Source organism: Chelonus insularis, unplaced genomic scaffold (genome assembly GCF_013357705.1).
Source record: "Chelonus insularis isolate UGA/USDA-ARS -01 unplaced genomic scaffold, ASM1335770v1 contig_272_pilon, whole genome shotgun sequence".
Classification (NCBI taxonomy): Eukaryota; Metazoa; Arthropoda; class Insecta; order Hymenoptera; family Braconidae; genus Chelonus; species Chelonus insularis.
In genome coordinates, this window is record NW_023276459.1 from 30927 (window position 1) to 51263 (window position 20337).

Consider the following 20337-nt stretch of genomic DNA (forward strand, 5'->3'; position numbering starts at 1 on the left):
ATCGTTATACTACCATATAATTGCCTACTACACATTCGATGCTTCCAATTAAATTACAACAAAAATTTGCTCGCTAAGAAAATAACTGTAACATGATTTGAGTACTTAAAAGTACTACAGTGAAAACGTATTAATTTTTTCTCTCTCATTCTTGTTTTTACATTCTTCTTTCACGCTGTGATACATTTTCTGCTACATTGTGTAATAATTTATATCAAACACAGCATCATTGTATACTAATAAAAAAAATTTTTATGCAAATATCAGATTGTTATTTAATATTAAATAAAATCTATTACATTCGTTATCAAAATGAGAATAATAATAATAATTATAAATATTACAATACAACAAATAAATGAATTATTGTAATTTATTTATTGGTTGAAGAGTATCAATTTTCTCTTTTAATTTTATTAGCAAATTTTATTTTTTACATTATTCATATAAAAACATTTTTTTTTCAATAAAACGTCATAACATTAGATGTTATTAATTATAAGTTTTAAAAGGCCATGTAAAAATAATTATGTTCTAATGAGTTTAGAATGAGGATGAGTATAATTAGAGGATTTTTTTCCTTTGTCATTCATTTTTGAAAAAATTGTTAGATTTTTTTAATGAGGTTTTTTTTCAGCGAATGTGAATTAAAAAATCCATCAACGATTCCATGGACAGACTTAAAGCATTTATGAAGTTGTACTTCAATTAGTGCAACTTGAATTATTCAATTAACAATCAAATAATATTGATTTTTTTCTATTCAAAAGAATGTACAGAATTGATTACAATTTCTTCAAAATAACTTTATAATCAATTTACTTGGTATCGTTTCAATAATGAATTCATTTAAAAAATAATTCTTCTAGAATTGAAGCATTAAAAGTTGATTATTATTGGAAGGCATTATTTTAACTTTTTTTCTAGCTTGAAAGAATTAAATTTTCATTATTCTCAGCCAATCACCATAAAAAAGAGTTAATAGATTTTTCATGACATACTTTTTCCTTTATTTTTCCAATAATTAATAGTAAAGGAATTCTGCTGATTTTCAATTTAAAAACATTTATTGATAAATTTTTTAAAATTAAATCCATGTGAATTTTTTTTCACTCCAAAAAACATTGATTCAGCAGCTTATTAAAACTCTGTTGAGCAAACTTGATCAATGACGATAATAAGTCTTTGTTACAATTTTATCGCTAAAAAAAATTCGTGCGTACTGGATTTTAATTGATTTTATAATCAATATTTCTTTCTATATTCTCACGATTCTACAATTTTAATAAACTAAAAGTTTCATCAAACTAACAAAGCACAAATAACAAAAAATAAAAGGGAACAAATAATAAAGCTAATATTCAATTCTATCAAAATCACATGAGTAAATTCCAAAAATGAGTGCGATGAAGACTCATTGGTAGGGAATCTTACAAAGCATTTAAATGCATAGTTGAGAGCTATTAGAATCTTGAGTTTGTGTTGGTTGGCTCACTATCGTAATCTTGATTGGTGAGACTGCGCCCATTGGTTGCCATTCTTTGGCACGAGGATTGAAATAATGTGGCATGTACCACCCTTCTTGGAGACGTCGTGTTTTCGTACCAGAGGAGACGAGAGTAAGAGGAAAAGTGATGAAAATGCGAAGGAACCAAAGACACTAGTAGCGTGTATTGTATTTGTCATTGCTTCGACTGTGACTATCGTGTGTCCATCTTCATCTCTCCTCTGACCCTTGGGCTTCTTAAACTGTACTCTAAACTTAGATTATCATCGATGACACTGTCTCATACGTGATCAGTCTGTACTTCGATTCTTGTGCTCTGTTAATTCTCCTGTTCCCTATTGTCTCTGATTCATTTTAAAAATTTATTTTCTCCTCCCCTTGCAGTTTATTTACTTACGTCATCTTATTTAGTGAACTTGTGAAGTGAAGACTGTATTAAATAAGATTGGATTGTATGCTTTAAACAACAAGAAAACATATATACAAGAATTTGTTTTTTGAAGGAGAAAAAAGAAGTAAGCAGAAGCTGAATCCCAGAAGCAAAGAAAACAGTGACTGTAGACCCTCACGTTTTTCGTGACGCTCGTACGTCGAGTGTCATCAAGCTGGAGCTGGCAAAGAGGAGTTTTGGCCTGCGGGGGTAAGTTTTTTCTTTTTCATCTCTTACATTTTTTTCTATATTTCTTTCTCAATTTTTTTTCATTCATTTTTGAAATGCACACTTTTATGCTTCCAAGTATCTTTTTTACTTCAATTTTTGATTTTTTTTTCCCGACTTTTTGAGATGTTATGTGAGCTTTTTTTATGGTTAATACACAAAAAAAAACTCCGTAGTTAAAGAAAATTTATTGAAGCATTCATGAGGGAATTTCAATTGAGGATTTTGCAGAATAGTCAGATTTTACAAATGCAAATAAACTCGAAAAATGATATGGAAAAATGTTGGAAAACAAAAGAAATAACCTTGTATCAATTTTCCAAACACGTTTGAATGATCGAATGGTAACATGAATATAAAAAAATTGGAGTATTAATGCTATAAAAGCTTCGGACTGTGATGGATTACACTTGTATGACTATTTACATCTGTTGATTATTTTAAATAATAGAAACTATTACAATATCACTTGTAAACAATGCTTTTTACACTTTGATATTTTTTTATTAAATTATCTTTTTACCCATTACTGAAAAACTGTATATTTCTACTTGCATTACTTGAATAAAAAAAAAGTAGTATTTGCTAAAAAGTGCAAAATACTTTCGTCAGCTCATATGCCATTGGAGTTGAAAAAAGTATGAAAATAGAAATCATATCGATTAGCAGTAAGAAAAAGGAATAAAGAATGAGAAAGAAGTGGTGGTCTCGACTTGTTGACCTTTTTGAACTTAACTCAGTATCATTCATGTAATTTTTAACATCATCAATCTTGTTCATTAATTTTCTACCTTCTCCGAAACGTTGAAAATTTAGGTCGGAATATTTAATTATTAATCCCGTCTCGCAATAATAAAGGACTCTACAATACAATGATTGATCTGAAAAATTTCGACGTAAAAATGGAGTTTAGTAGATAAAATTAAATTTGATATTTTTTTTATTATCAATCTCAAACTACTCTCAAGGTCTTTTAGAAGAGTTTCTAGCATGACTTTTCATCTAAAGATATCCACCAAGTGGAAGCGTAAAGCAATTCGTTCGGACCGCAAGTGCTCGACCCACCACTTCCATTTCCTTTTTATTTTTTTTTCTTACTCTAGCCTTTCAACTCGTCTTTCTCTCATTCGTTGCCCGTTTATAGAGTCGAAAGAATTGGCGGAGTTGTCTCTCTGGATAGAATCTTTTGCCTTCTCATCATTCCCCATCTTCTTTTCGCCATCTCTCTATTTCTTATACTCATTCTTTTAGTCTCTGAAAATAAATAGGTCGTTGTAAGTGACGCCAAGAATGGTATTTACTATTTTCAACCTCCATGGATCTTTAATCGTTGGCTTTGACAACAGTTTTATTCAGATAAAAAAATTCACCATCCCTGAAATGAGCAAGAAAGCAAAATAAAAATAGAAAAAAAACAACTCCAATGAGAAAAATGTAAAGAAAGGAAATAAGAAAAAGAAGAGAATCCAAAGTTTGTTGGGTTGAATCAAGCTAAGTTGAATTTTGAAGGACTTCTACAGCCCAATTATCTATCGAAACTGTGAGAGAGTTTCTCGTGTCAGTTTTCTACTTTTTTTTTCTCCTTCTCCTCTTTATTCATCTATTCAAATCGTTGATCAGCATCTCTAGTAACTTATTCGTCTTTTAAAATCAATACCCAATTCTTTTTTTAACCAAAAATAATAATAAAAAAAAAAAACAAACATAATCGACTAAAGCACTGTCGATAATATAATAATATAACGTAAATTGTTATCAGCTACTATGTATCTTTGAACAAATCCAATCCACTTCATTTCATTTATGCTGTCTCTCATCCTTTTGTTGAACGGTGGCTTCATCGACTGGCGTACTATTCACCACCAAGGCTTTTCCTGTACGTTTGATAATTAACCGGCTGGAATACATCCCGCTGGATAGTTGACAGGGTTGTGGCTAACCGTTGGACAGGTGAGAAGGGAGAAAAATATAGATAGAAAGGCATAGACAGAGCGGAAGCGAGAAGGAGGTGTAAGCAGAAGGGATGAAAAAGGATAGTCAGGGACGAAAGTGAAACAGAGCGTAACAGAAGTGAACACGGCGTCAAGATAAAGGGACAGAGGGATCGAGAACGTATAGAAGCTTGACGATAGGTAGTAGAAACGTTGTGCGGGTTGAAAAGGGGTTGCTTGATGCTTGGGGTAGGTAGGGAAGTTGCTGGGATGGCTTGCGTGGATGCTGTGCCTGCGATCAATACTCCACGTGATGTCACGCGTCATGTCTCCCTCCCTCTTTTCGCGTTTCTCAACCTCCTTTCTACCTCACTCTACCCCTTTATTCCTCTCCCTCTATGCTACTGACTCTTCTTCTCTAAGTACTCGATAGATTGTCACTACTCTCTTTCTTCCTTGGATACTTTACTTAAGTACCCTGTTCACGCTATAAATAATTTTATTTCTTATATTTTATGCACTTCCAAGTTCAAGATACTACCACCAATTTCTATTTATTATGCTTACCTTTTTAAGATATCTTTCAGGATTTTTAATGTCTTTCTTTTCCGTATTACGATTTTTGTTATCAAATGTTTCGTATTAATAATGTACTACTTTTTTAGCTTTTTCGCTCGATCATAAAACCCCAAACTATTTTTTACTGCAGTTTTATTACTTATATTATTAGTTAATAACGTTTATCGCTTTTTTACCGTGACTTGTCATAACTTTTAATATTATTTTATCTTAATATCAATCACGTTTATTTTTTAATATTTCACTTCTATTAAAATCTCTTTGTAACTCTAATATTTTTTTTGTTTTTGCAATTCTGAGGTAAATATTTTTACTTGAAAATTTTTTTTTTTATTTCATTTTCGTAGCATTTACACATGGTTTTTAATATTTATTTTTTAGTTAAGTCTCTTTTATTGAAACATCATTTCTAAACATTTTGTTTTTTATTTCTCGTGTTGATTCAAGAAAAATATTCTGTATAATTTAAAACCACAAATTATTTTGTGTTTATTAAAAATGTACGTTTTTACTTAAAATTTATATTCCGTTTGATGCATGATGTAAATTTTCAGGATTTACTTTATCCGTGACAATCTCTCTGTTTCTAAATGAAAATTCGTTATTGAGATAAACTACTTATGTATGCATATTTCACAACGCTTTCATCACTCTAGATGTTATTATTCGCTTCATTTATACACTTCTCTATATTGCCATAAAATAAAACCAATATAAAGTAATCGTCACATGTAAATTTCTATGACAGATCTCACATGAATATTTTACTTTTCTCATCAAACTCGAGTGTAACTTTATTTTTCATTGAGGTTTCTATTCTTTTTACTTCATCAATTATCTAACTTTTGACCTTTGTTTTTTGTGAAATTTTTTTTCCTTAAAAAAAAGAAGAAGAAAAAATATATAGAAAGTAACACAAGGGACACTGTTATTAATAGACATGGTTTAGTATTCAACATCCTTCTATTCATGCATTCAAGCTTTAGTCTCGAGAGTTTCTACAGCACCAGAGTTTACACGAGAATCGAAAAACTCTCCCTCACTCACGTATCTCCCGACACAAGTGTTGATTTTTTCATGATATGGACTATCTAGCGAGTTCAAAGGTAGAATTGCAAGGGCAGCGACTCTATTGCAGTCTTTGAGAAAGCCACAACTAAAAGCAATAAACTACATTTTCATATAAATTGAATTTTAATATATTAGAAATTTTAAATATCACATTATTGACTCTTCATTAATGTTTATCCTAAAATATCAATTAACTTAATTAACTCGTTCCACTTGATTGAATTTTATCATCAATTCGAAATACTTTGACAAATGTGTGATATAACTCTACTCTTTTTCATTCACTTTATTTATCTGCTTATCGATAAATAATGTTTATTTATATTTTCTCTTAGGTTGTTACACTAAAATTTAAATAAAAAACAGAATAGAAAAGACTTTGTAATATATTTAGCTGATACGTATTACATTATTAAGTTTTTTGCATCATTATTTTATTTTGGAGCTCAGTTTATAAACAATTTATCAGAATGAATTTCAAATTCGTCGATAATTAATTAAAATGTAAAAGTGCAGTATCTAGAGAGCGTTATTTTACGTAACATTGAATATTTATTTCAACTAAAATACCTTCATGTTTAATTAAAGCCAGAAATTCAACCCATAAAATTCGATTTTAACTAGTTTTTTCACGTTAATTAAATAAATATTCAATTATCAATTTTTTAGACGCATCACTTTGATCAACTATTGTTAAAAGTATAGATAATAAAATAATTTTTGATAATAACTTGTGAACTCTGACCTATTTTCAACGACAAAAACGGTCGTGCATAAATGCGAACACGTAAAATAGACCGAATAGCAATTTAGTTTTCGACACAACATAATTTCATAAAAGAATTTGAGTGAATCTAAGATTAAATTCATTATATATATATATAAACATCATCGCTTTTACTCTTCAATGAAAGCATGTTAAATATTGTTAAAATGACGTTAGTAACAACTCCATCAATGCTACCTAGCGTTCAATATTGCTAGAGTGAGAAGTAGTACATTTCCCTGATGGTATGTTTCGGTGAAAATTGCTCTACATGTTATTATACGTAAATGAATTACTGCATGATTTACAAACGAAAATATATCAAGTTAATAATTTAATGTTAAAATACATTTATTTCTTTCACTGCTAAAAATTATTTCAACCACTGATCCGTACTATTGGTACCGAAAATTATTATTTTTAAAAAGTCAGCAAATTTAAAGTGCTCGAAAGCACTAGTACTTATGAGCAACTATATTGCTAATTAATTTAGAGTATTTTTATATAATCAAGACGATATAAAAATATTTCATGAACAAAAATGAAATTTGTACAAGCAGTCAATACGAAATTTTTCCAAGTTTTCGAGTAGTACAATCTCAGCTCCGAATCCCTAGTGTAATTGAATAGAGTGTGGCAAAGTTGTACGAATGGGAAGTAAAAGCCGAAGAAAAAGGGTCTAGAGTGAAAGATACATTTGTGTGTATCTATAAGTTTTGACATAGTATTCAAGTGAGTATGTTAGAACATGACATCATTTTCTCAATGGATAAACCAACAACATTGCATCCTTTTCACTCTCTTCTGATACAATAGAACAACAACTTTCTATCTTATATTCTGTCACTTCGAATGCGCTCACTGGACTGAACGTGAGATTCGCTACGTCTATTGTGTTGTTACATTCTCTCATGAATCGACAGAAGATCATCATCCATTGTTTGTTTATTTTTATATCATTTTTTTAACACTAGGAAACCTTTTAAAGTGTAAAAAATTCCTTATTGAAAAAGGAAATAATTGAATTTATTTTTCATAAAATTTCATATTTCTCCGTTTTTATTTTCTATTTTACTCCTTTCTTTGTCTCGAGATTCAAAGAATATTTTTTAAAAATATTTCTGATGCATAAACTTTTGATCAAAAGTCGAATATTTGAGAAACTTGTAATATAACATTGGTAGATGTGAATTTTTATTTTTTTTATTAAAAAAATTTGTAGAAAAGGTGTAAATATAGTATGTCATTTGTTGATGTATAGTGAAAACAGTAATTTCACACTGTTGGACGATTGTTTCATCTACCTTTTATATACCTTTTTCGCGATTATTCGATTATTCTCCACATAAAGTGTTGGCTGTCTACACGAGTCAGTATCTACTTGACTTACAACCAATTTCGACGCATGACATTTGTCGTTGCTTCCGTAGCTAGGTATTGTTGGCACCAGTCACGATACCACTACAAGCTATATAGAAATAAAGTAATACTTCTTCCATGACATTTACAAACGGAATTGGCTTATTTTTAGCTCAGTAATAATAAATACGCTTTTATTAGATAATAAATAAAAAAAATTCTCCCTCGGAATGAGAATATATTTTATAAGAATAAAGTCGTTTTGTTTTTAAGCTTCCGAAATATTTATTCATAAATTCACTAATTAATATAACTCAATGTCATTCATATCATTTTAACAAGCAATCCCATTTCATTAAGCTTTCTCTAAGTTGAACATTGTGAAGAACAGACAAAATATTGCAGTAGTAAGACTTAGACGGTGCGAAGTAAAAGAGCTTCAAATTTTGTTGAGCACTTGAAAGAGAAGAAAACGTGGGGGAGAAATGTGAGAAAAAGAAATAGAGAAAGGGGAATTCTTTTAGGGTGAGTAGAGAGTACAGACGTGTCTGGCTATGTTCTTCCCTTTCAACCCGGTAGTTTCAAACAGTAAAAGAAGGGATTGGCAAAAAAAGCCCACGGCTAAAGACTAAAATGATGTGTCTCGATGAAGTTGGAAAGTTTCGACGGCTTCGTCATGCCACTATAACCAAGTGCGGTTGTTTGATTTTATATCCTCTCGTTATTTTCTTTTGATAACAATTATACGATTTTTTTCTTTGCAGTTTTATTAATCATAAAAATAATCAGCGAAATTGATAAAAAATAATTATAATTTCGTTTTTTTCGTTTCATTTAAATTTTGAATGCATTTTTAATTCAATTTTAATATATTATTTTAAGGTATAAAAATTTGATAGAAAAATAAATCATGCAATATAAAAAAATTCCGGATAGATATAACTTGTGTGGAAAAAATAAATTTTCAGATACGATACAACTTATAAAAAAATTCAACCATTTTATGCTCGTATTTATGTGGGCAATAATTTATGGGTTCATGTATATATTCTCCATATGTTTATCCATTGGAGATAAATAACAATAAAAATTAATTAAAAAATTTCGAAGGAATAATTTTGATAGAAAAGTTTAAAAATAAAATTGTATTTTACAATGTTATTTATAAAAATGTAAAAAATTATATTTTAAAATAAAAATTGAGAGGGTGTGTTATTTGCAGCCATTTATAAATTAGACTATAATGTTAAAAAACTAGAGGTGGAAATAATAAATATTTCAATGCAGTTCTCTACGCATAGATAACACTTGGCAACAAAGTAAATATTTTATTCTTACCCGAGAATAGAGTGGTGCATTTAATGATTCTTATTCCTATAACTGGTAGAAATAAACAAAACATCATTGTTCATTAACTTCTTATGTAATATCGATTAACGTTTTTATGTGCTACACAGTATGAAAATAACTACGTCGATAATCATGATAATAATAAATAAAAAACAAAGAAAAAAAATTTCAATCAATAATAATGAAATTTAAGCTGTAATTATATTAAAAATTTTCAAGAATTTTTGAATGCGATGTCAAAGACTACTTTACATAATAATTAATTTGGTGCATCGTGAATGCAAAAAGTTATCTCAATTATCAGCAAAAAATAAAAAACAATGCTGTGCTCTTCATCATATCTGCTAAGAATTTTAGCATATTTCCTTCGTCCATGTCATTATAAGGACTTATCAAATTATCCTTGAAACGAAAAATTTTTTAATAAATAATTTTTTTGAAAAAAAAAACAAATTTTTATCTTCAAAGATATTTTTACTTTGTAAGTTTTCCAGTAAAGTTACTTTGTTGTAGAGTTATTTTTATCCAAAATACTTCGGTATGGAAGCTCTGTTTATTGATCAGTTGTAAAAACTATAAAAAAATCTTCACGTTGATATAAACATTTAGAACGATTTTCAATAAAATTTTTTCTTTATCAATTTTATTTTTAATTCTGCGGTATTTATTTATATAATTATTAATCACATTATTAATTAAAATCTAATAAGCTACATAATACTATTCTCGTTAGGAGCATACATTCAGCACATCCACATGAAGTACAACATGAGAGTATGAGCAGTCTATTCGTATTTGCTCCATGTTCATTTTGTAGATTGGTCTGTGTTTAACTTTATGAAAGCCTTATTAAGGCATAACATAGCCGTCGATCTATCCATGTTGTTTACTAGGAAGGTTGACGTGTACACCACGCAATATTCTACACTGTTATACGCCATATCGTGGTTTCTCCTTCCCATTCAATTTCTATTTGCACGCTGTTGACATTATCTTATACCATTTGTTTCACGAAATTCATTGATTCATCAGATTTGACTGACTTCTGTTTCTTATTGTCTCCATTATCTTTTAAAGATCTTTATAAATAAAGTTGATGAAACGTCAAGTAAATGTAATTAAATGTTAAATACTCGTTAAATTGTTTACATGAGTAAATAAAAATATAAAAACAAAAATAGAAAAGATATATTGCTATCGAGTTTCAAATGCAAAAGCTCTTGGGAATTTAGTATCAAGTCAAGTTATTGGAAAGGGTGGTAAAGGAATGGGAGGGAGAGGATCATGCTGTTCTTGAATGGATGATGCATACAAACCAGTTGAGATGTATATCGGAGAGTTAATGGTCGTGTCCCATTACATTAAACTGCTCGGTAGATACTCGAAGACGAAAAGGGGGGATTTCCAAACAGGATAATCGCAGCTATTGGCTTGTCTTCGGAATACTGATGACATTCGAAATACCACAACGGAAGTAATGTATTTTTTTGGTGGAAGGAAAAAACAAATTATAGATTTTTATTGATTTTTTTTCCTTCTTCTTTCCTTTTAAGATAAGCTTGAATTTTAATTTCTTAAATAATTCAATTAAAAATCCCTTTTTATCAAAATTTGTTCAGGAAGAGTGATCCTTATTTAATATTTTATTTTATGAGATTACTCATGGGTTTATGGTTTTAAAAGAGAATTAAAAAAAGAAAATAATTTATTTTTGTTTTTTTTCATTCAATAAAATTTTATTTCAGCATAAAATTGATGCTTTTTTACAACAGCTATTTTTTTTCAAGTATAAATGTCATAACTTTGTCAACTTTGAACATTTGTTTATAAAACAAATGGGTTAAAGCTTTATTTTTTCATAGAGGGGTTGAAGATGAAGTTCTTCTCTACGTGAACGTTTAGATATACCAACATTTGTTTTATGGATAAAATTGTTTTATCTTGGATTTACGAGATTTTTTACCTAGTTTCTCAGACATTTAAGTTAAGCAATTTTTATCATGGTAATCACTTAAATATAATTAGCCATTTATTATAGCAATATTATGATTACGGGGTGTTTTTATAAAATAAACAAAAAGTTTTTTTAATGAGAATTTTCATTAAAATCTCAATTAAAATTAAAAGACTTAATTTTTTCGAGAACGTTACTCATGTAGATAAGAGATAAATACGTATTTGTTAAGTGTATAGAAATTTGTTTGTAGTGTACATACATACACATTACTCTTGATGTCTCGTTCCTTTCGTAGCTGCCGCACTCTTCGCGGCCGGCCGCGCAGCAATGGAATCCCATGAAAATTAAGGATATTCAATTAAAATTAATGAAACGCTGACGTCAGTCGCCAGAGGAGGAGAGCCGCGCGGTAATTGGAGAGGTCTCGACGTTTTCTTTCTCTTTCTTTTTCTCTTGCAATCTCTATTTTTTTTCTCTTCTCTCGATTTCAACCCACTCAACACCCTCTCCTGCACTATCGACCAACCTTCTACCTCCCTCTATCATTTTTTTCTTTTAATATTATATTACTCTGCAATATTTTATTTGAGCTGATTCGATTTTCGATGTTAAAAAATGTGCGTGAATAAAATATCTGTATAAACCTAAATTATTTTTTACTTCTAGTGTTTACAGAAGGAAGAGAGATCATTTCTGGTTGGTTGACGGTTTTTGAATATTTTCGCGAAAAAAATTTTGAAAGCTTTTAAAAAACTCTTTAGACAGTACCCTGCACACCCTGCTTTCAAAGCTCCGACATTAAAAAAGGGGGATATGTGAAAAAAAAATTTTTTCGTAGCATATTTTATGGAGGGGGTGATGTGTATGTACATACTAGTGCTATACGGTAGTGAATTGAAACCATAGAAAAGCCTCGTCTGGCTTAAAGTGTCGCGTTCCATCCAAAAGCTTAATCTGTCAGGTCAGAAAAAAACGTAGAAAATAATGATGATGATGATGATGATTATGAAAGAAAAAAGTAAATAGATATTTCGAAGTATTTTCGATTGGTCTAGACTGAATTGCAGTTCCTTTTGTTTCTGATACTTGGGAATGTTTTCATGCAGAAATTATAAATGAGACAAAAAAATGATATATATTTCAAACGATTACAACTCATGCATAAGCGTAATAAGATAAATAAACAGTGAAATTTATTTAAAACTCAAAACTACTTTCCATAGTTTTAATACTTTTTAGCAAAGAATCTTAAGATCTACTGCGTTAGTGTATATATCTAAAGAGCCCGTAGATGCAGTTGGTCTGTTGCAACACTCTCTGGTTGCTAGCTCCATGGGTTGCTCCTCTTTCTCTCAGTTACCGGCTCTTTCTCTCCACCGTGCGACTTCCAAGAGGGATAAGGGGGAGTGCAGACACCCCCGCTTACTCCATGATCAATATTACGCCCCACAGCTACGGCATCCGAACACTGAGACGGACTTCTTCCGGCCCAGACTCGCGTTTCCAAGTTTTCTCTACCCTTCATTCCTTCTATCTTCTATATACCAAACTCTTCTCTCAGCAGCCCCCCTCTATCCCCCCACAGCATCCACTTGTCCACCTCCGGTTTCTCTTCTCTTTCTTCTCTTGCTCAGACTTATACGAAACTTGGCCTAAAACGAAAGATGCCCGACAGCAAAATGATTACCGGAAGCATTTCGTTCTGCCTGCTAGCGTTAAAATATAATGTCAGGTAATGGCCGAACCAATTGGCTGTCGTCTTTACCGAGAATTACCCGCCAAGTTGTTTTCTATGTCTTTCTCTTCACTAAATTGACTGCCGATAGACTTAATAATATCGCTACTAAAAAGCTCTTCCTGTTTGCAATTGAAGAAAATTATTTTTTTCTCGTTTTTTTATTTCATTTTATAAAACATTCATCCAGATCTCTTACTAATGGTTTAAAACTTACATAAAGATTTGAAAAAGGAAATAAGAATCTCTAGGATGGGTCCCGAATGAGGATATTTGTATTTATACGAGTAGTAATATCAGGCTATGGTCAGACAGCGCCAACAGTGTATTATAAACTTATAGTCTGCTAGCGATTTCAACGATCGTTCCTGTTTCTCTTGCTTTTATATTCTTGACTGTACAACCAGCCTGACTGTACGTCTGCCTCTCCAATCTGCAGGCTATTGTCACACTCCCTCTTGCATTTCTCTTCTCTTCCATCCTACAACCACTACCATCACTATAGTGTCTCTCTTCTGCTCTATCTTCCGCTTATCAGTCTCATCTCGTCAAACTACTCGGTTTTTCGCTTCCTCATTTCAGCCTCAAATTAGCCCTCTAAAAGTGTATCATATTTTTCTCGAGATTTTTCAAATATTTAAAAGCTATTTTCAACTAAAAATAAATAGTTATTATAATCACTGTTGAGAATATTTATATATGCATTATGCAGGTGTGAAGTTATTGTATGAATACTTCCGGTGTGTTTCATAATTAAATTGGTTGAGAATATTTATTTTTTATTATATTGAGTAAATATTGATGTTGCATCATATCATTATGGAATTATTTATTATTCGAATTATTGAATGATTTCTTGCTAAGTTCGTTTACATTTCATTAAAAACTTGTAACCAATATACTCCGCTATTTTAATGGCTGGAAAATATTTGTCTTGTATTAGAATTTTTTCAATACTTTTGACGATATTTTTTAATAAAATTACGTTATTTGAAAATTCAATGATTTCACTATAATTAAAATATAAAGTTAAAAAATCAGTATAATAATTAATGTTAAATTTTACTCATAAATAATTACCAAATATAATAATGTTTGTCAATGTGTCATTGTTCATATTTTGGTATATGCAGATTTTTATTTATCCATGAATTTTAATGTACTCTGAACGTGATCTAATAAACACTTCATAAATTCAACGCAAGTGCCTGCTAAGCACTTTCTAAACATGGTCTGAGATCTTCTTTGGATGTGGATTCATGAGCTCAATATGCTATTGGGATAATTAAAACAAATTATTAATTATACCTATTAACAATGAACACTCATCTTTACTCAATAATTTTAATAGAGCCATGATTAATATTTAAATTTAAAACGAATAATTTGAACCTCAATATTTGAAAAGCTATCCATTAATTCAAATTACTTTACAATAAAATGTTTTTTGAAGTGCAGTTTAATTAAAAATTGTAACAAACTGCAATTATTTCATAAATTTAGTTTATCATTTAAATATGAAACTACAGTTATTGTCTTCATAACTTATTTTATTTACTTAACTTCTCTAGAATAGTTGAAACTTACTACTGACTTCATAATATTAAATTTGAGTCTCAGTAACTTTTTAAAGTAAAATAGTCACTTGTCTCTTTTATATTTTACTCAAATGCAGTGGAAATAAATGATAATATATCACAGTGAAACATGGAGTAAATGTATCAATTATTTAACCATGCTCCAAATATTGACCAACTATTTAATTCATCCCAGGTATATTATGTGTTTGAAATTGGTTGATACCAATATAAATAAACCTATATGTGTGCAGACTACTTTTTTATTCATAGTTCTATTTACATGTAGAGCAATATTAATTACAACTATGCTTGGTTTCAACTGTTCAAGATAAATTGTTATAACGTCCTAGAAAATATATTATCACATCTAAACACTCTGTTACTTCATAGTTTCACAATAGAAAATTGATGACTTCTTAATGTACATATAATAGATTGGATGCTGGATGAAATTGAATATGGAATTTTATATTTGTTTAAGACAAATACTTGTAATTGTTTTGTTAAAATTTGAGGTTTATTACTGACCCTTTTGAAGAGCAATTGGAACCAAACATTCTGTTAATATCAATTTTACTCCAAACATATTTTTCAAACCTATAACACAGGTAATATTTGTTGTATCTGTTGAAAAAATGAACAAAGATTTTGAAGGGTCATACTGATTTGAAACATTGATATTTATAACAACAGAATTAAAATATTTGAATCTGTACGTTTGACTATCGACTGTTTTTGTTTATAGCAACGCTCGACTAATTTGTTTATGTTGGTATATGACTGAGGCTAGATCCGGCTAGGTATTCCATTTGATCTTTTAATTGTTATGACATGATTAATAAATGATTCTTTTAACTTGTTATTATAATTTTCTAGACATTATTTCACTGGAAAAAAAAAATTCTCATATCAAGTAAATATTTAATTGTTGTAGGATGAAGTAAATAATCACTTATGTTAAGTAAATAATTAATTAAAATAAATATTTAATAATCTATTGAATGAATTATTTATTTAGTACAAGAGACTATTTACTTGATCCTACAGCAATCATATATTTACTTGATCCTACAATTTATTTTTTTCAATGTTCATTTTAAAATATTATTAATAAAATTGAGATAAAATATTTAAAATCTCATTGAATGTATTTATGATAAATCTAGATAATATAATCAGTAAAAACATTAGATCATTTTGAGTTTCTTTGATGGTAATTCTGTTCAGCAAGGAAAGCATGAGCTCACTGAAAGAGATTGATTCTAAATAAATTTAAGTCTCTTTAACCCTGTTCTTAGGAGCCACTTTTCTTTGGCTCATCAAAAAACGGTAAGTAAAAATACCAAAGATTAAAGTTAGTTGTACAAATGATAGGATTTGTATAATGGAATTTAGTGCGAGATGAGACATTCAATCAAGATGACGCACTCGCGTGGTAGACAGTGGGATCAAGAGAATCACGTCTCGGAAATTATTGGATCACTTTCGAGAGATGGATTCGGTTTGCCTCCGTGCTCGTGGGATTCACCAGGTTCAAGCGAGTGGCAGGCTCATGCAATAAAGATTTATTTAGCGAGCGGATATCACCAGAGAATCCACAAAGAGGGCGCGTGCACTCTTGTGACGGTAGATAGAAGGATCTAGACGCAGTATAGCAGGGGAGAAATCTTGATGTAGCAAATCCTCAACCAATATTTCTATCCTTCAATTGAATTCGGTTTATCCATTGCTTGCATTCCGAGTAAGTGGTTATAATATTGCAAGGATGTTCAGATTTAGTTCAACATAATCACGTGATGTAGTTAATTTTGTGGAAAGTCTGCATTCGCAGGATCCAATCGTCTCGTGGTAGCTTAAACCGTTGGGAATTCTTTCCTCTGAGATTATTCCACCAAAATTGGTGAAAAGTTCATTAAAGTAGGAACAGCTGGAACAGTTGTGGCCTCGAGTTCACACTCATTTCCTCTTTTTCATTCTTTCCCATCCTCTAGTGGTTCAACTGGAAAATGGAGACAAATGATCAACCAAAAGCACGTTCAATGCTGCCAACGATTCGTTTGGGGGCCGGCACGTTGTGTTGACAAATGAGGACAAACGATCCGCTATTTCTTCACCATAATACTTCAGTCTCGATACCACCTACATTAGGTGTTATGTAAGAAGTTTTTAATTATAAATAAAATGCTCCTTTGATTGTTGTTTTGTCTCTGGCTCACAGAATGCCATCTTTTAATTTCTTTCTCTTCTTATTTTTATGAAAAACAATAATAACACTGAAAGAGATTGAATAGATTTTTTTGTAATCCATTTTAAAATTAAACATTGCAAAAAAATATATTTTTATTTATGAGTGAATATTTTTCGTCAATGACCTTTCAAGAACGACTAAACGAATTTCGATTCAAACTTCTTTTTCAATGCATCCCAAGGTAACTTAAAGTGAACTGGTTTCGAGCAAAATAAGTCAAGTTGTTTCCAAGTACATCAAGGAAATATGGCAATTTTTTATTGGTTAAAAATATGTAAGTATAGTATTTATATGAAATGAAAAATTTAAAGTAGCGTAAATTTTACTGAAATTTTGTTGGCTTTGTAAAATATTTATTTTCTGAACTGTAACAATTGTTATTTAGTTATACATCAAGAATTACATGTAGTATATTCTTTTTTACGTGCACAAGTTGATATTTATACTAAAAGTATAAAGGAAACTTTAATCTTTTAAATATTCCAATGAGAACTGTATGGAAAACAATAAATAATGAAAATATTAACTGTCTAACAGAAGAATATTTTTTCATAAAGTTAAGTGTTGATTTATGTCCTTGTTTACAATAATCCCAGTTAGACTTCTTAATTTTAGTGATGTATTTTATTCATGCGAATGCTTTTACATTTGTAGGATATTTTAAAGATATTAAATGAAAATAGGATGAAATGGATTTTTCTCAAGTTAAAGAATAAAAAAGATGGACTTTTAATCTTTGCTAATAAGATGATTCTTGGTTGGTTTTATTCAATTTCATTAGGTATTTTATTTTCTATTAACCAACAGTGTCGACAATTGCTGAACCTATTAACCTTAATAAAAATAAGTGAACTGAAATAAAAAGTTGAGTAAGTTAATTTGATAACATAATCCATGAACAGACTGTGATTTTGTGTCTTTCTAGTTTTATATACATATATATATATATATAACACTTGTGGGAGTAGTAGTCTGGATGAAGAGATAAGATGAAGTCTACGTGTTAATGGAATGAACTTTTTATTAGGTACTTTAGCTAAACGACTTAGTACCGAAAAAAGAAATAAAAAATAAAATACAAAAACAACATAAAAATAAATAAAAACTCAAGAAAAATAAAATATGAAAGACAACTTAGACCTGCTGAGACAGCTCTTCCATATTTTAGGCAAACATTTGTCTTTCTCTTCATTGTAAAAGCTTCTTACCTCACTCTAAAATTTTTACTCTCAAATTTATTCACCAGGAATCTCCTATGATGCCCTCATTTCGTAAACATTGCACGTAACATAGCAATTTATCATCATTATTGCAATATCACAAACAGGAAGTGCTTTTTTTTGAGAAAAAATTAAAATAGGAATTAAACGGAAATTATAGCTTTTACTCCATAAACTCAAACTTTAATTACGTTAAAACACTGTCAGAGGGAAAGTCTAGAATACAGAGAGTGTAGTGGGTATAATTCTAATACCTTGTTATCAAGCGTGGTATAGATTGTTAGAGGAGTGTCAGAGTGAAGCACTCGGGCAGCCTTAATTGCCGTAGACTCACTGTTAATTAGTTTACATTACACTCTCCATGTCCTTGCGGGTCCTGCTTGTCTGATGAAACCTCCAGGTGTTGCTTTTCTCTCTTCCATTACTCTACTCTCGGGTGCATCTATCTACCTACTGCTACATCTTTAGCTTTTCTCGGCAACCCACCTCTACGTGATATTGCCTGTGCTCTTTACGTTGTAACTGCCACTCATCGACGTTATATCTCATTAAGTTGTCCTATCTTATATGTCTACATCAGCTGAGATCATATATACCAACCAACCAATATTCTGTGATGTGCAGGCTCTCATCGACATCTTCAGAATTCAATTGCACGCACTCCCTATAACTGAAGTACTGATGATATTGGTGCTCATAGACAGTCTTCAACAGTAAAGGCTTCACAAGCTTCCTTGACTTATGTGACTTAAATGAAAATATCTGCTCCAAGTCTAATAGCACCGTCATGGGACTAGGATTTATATTGAATTTTTTTTTAAATATGAGCCAAGGTTATGTGCTGGAATAGTTCATCGAATCTAGTTGTTATGAATTTTCTAAAAAGCTGAAAGGAAATATTTACATTTATGTTTCTTAATCAAATTTAATAAAACATTAAATTAAAGGTTTATAATTGTTGATAAAAACTATTTTTTTATCAATTATTTGGTTTAAAACAGTTTTGAATATTATATTGATTATCATCCTTTTTAATGCTCTGATAATCTATCATTTGCTCAGCCAAGTATCAATCTATCAGAATCACATTCTGGATTGTTTTTGCAGGCTATCTAAATACTGTTATTGGATCGAATACTGAAAAACTATTGATAATTTAATCTTATCAACATGATCAATAAACGCATGATTTATTATTTCACCAAAACCATTCAGCTCTCCTGCTCCAAGTTAGTTGATAAAAGTTTACAAGTGGTGTATTAACTACTCTTGTTTGAAATAATTGGAATAATTTTTTTAAGTCACATATGCTCAAATAATTGAACTTGATATAATTTTAAATTTAACTTTACTAGATTGGGGACTCAATGATGATTTGGTTTCCAGTCCAGTCAAGGTTCCTCTGCCTCAATCAAAGAAACTTTATCCCAATTTATCTCTTTATAATTACCTTCTACTTGAGTATTCATGTTTTCATACTTGTATTAAAATATTAAATCAAGTTTCTTAAATAATATCAAACATTAAACTTGCTATGTGATTTCCCAACCATTTATTTTGCGAAAATTTCAATCATCATTGATTTGTAAAAAAAGGTCTTTTTTGTTTTTTTCATACAATAGATGGAGGAAATCAGCTGTTTTGAAAAAGTGTTCCAATTTAAGTGACTTTATTTTGATAGTTGTGTTGACAAAATTAAGAGATAAAAGTAGGATGTGAAGTTTTTTAGTATTTAGAAGAGTGCCCAGTCTATTGGGAAATTATATAAAAATTCTAAGCACATTTTGGTTTCCGAGGACTCGCATGGTGTATCACTGCGCAATGGATCAGCCGTGATAAAATTACTAAGTCGAAATAGAAACATGTGGGAAGGATTTGAAGGAGTGTAAAAGAAGAAGTTTCGGAAGAATCCAATCGACATTCAGGTCGAATCCGTCTGCTTGGTGAGTTGAGTGTTACGTGCTGCTGTCTCTTCCTTTCTCACATCACCTGTTGCCAGGATTCTTATTTCTTTCCATTTTTATTTGTCCCCTGGATCTTCTTCTTTGTCGACCAATTTCATCATTAAATTCCTCAAACTCGCCAATAAAAAAAGGCAATAAAACGAGCAAAAAAGCATCCTACATTTGTTGAGGATTTTCATTAATTACAAGAGATGATTATCATAAAATTTATAGCATTTCCATGAACTGTTCTGTGGTTAATATAAAAAGTACCACTTGAAGAAGTGAATCGTTCTTATTCAATACTAATAAACTTTTAATCTATGATCCTCTTCATTAAAAGGCCTTTTTTTATTTTTTATTCTGACCAAAACAACCCTCAACAAAATGAGTATGATCTATAATCCAAGTACGGGCATCTGCCAAGGTAGTA

The 20337-nt window shown here is 30.2% G+C and overlaps 1 protein-coding gene and 1 long non-coding RNA gene across 3 annotated transcripts in view; one reads left to right on the forward strand and one right to left on the reverse strand.

Annotated features, from left to right (window-relative positions):
- The first annotated feature begins 1701 nt into the window (after positions 1-1701).
- The window catches only part of mub (poly(rC)-binding protein mub), an 87437-nt gene continuing 68801 nt past the window's right edge, over positions 1702-20337 (forward strand). The window contains exon 1 of the mRNA XM_035080335.1: positions 1702-2147. The gene's annotated coding sequence lies outside the window, so the exon portion shown is untranslated. The remainder of the gene's footprint in view (positions 2148-20337) is intronic.
- LOC118065194 (uncharacterized) lies at positions 12468-15187 on the reverse strand. Of its 2 annotated transcripts, XR_004690142.1 has the most exons (4): positions 15022-15187; positions 13994-14186; positions 13595-13831; positions 12468-13510 (listed from the first exon to the last, which is right to left on the reverse strand). It is a non-coding gene; the product is annotated as an uncharacterized lncRNA (long non-coding RNA). The 2 variants fall into 2 exon arrangements; XR_004690141.1 differs by having other exon boundaries at positions 12468-13831.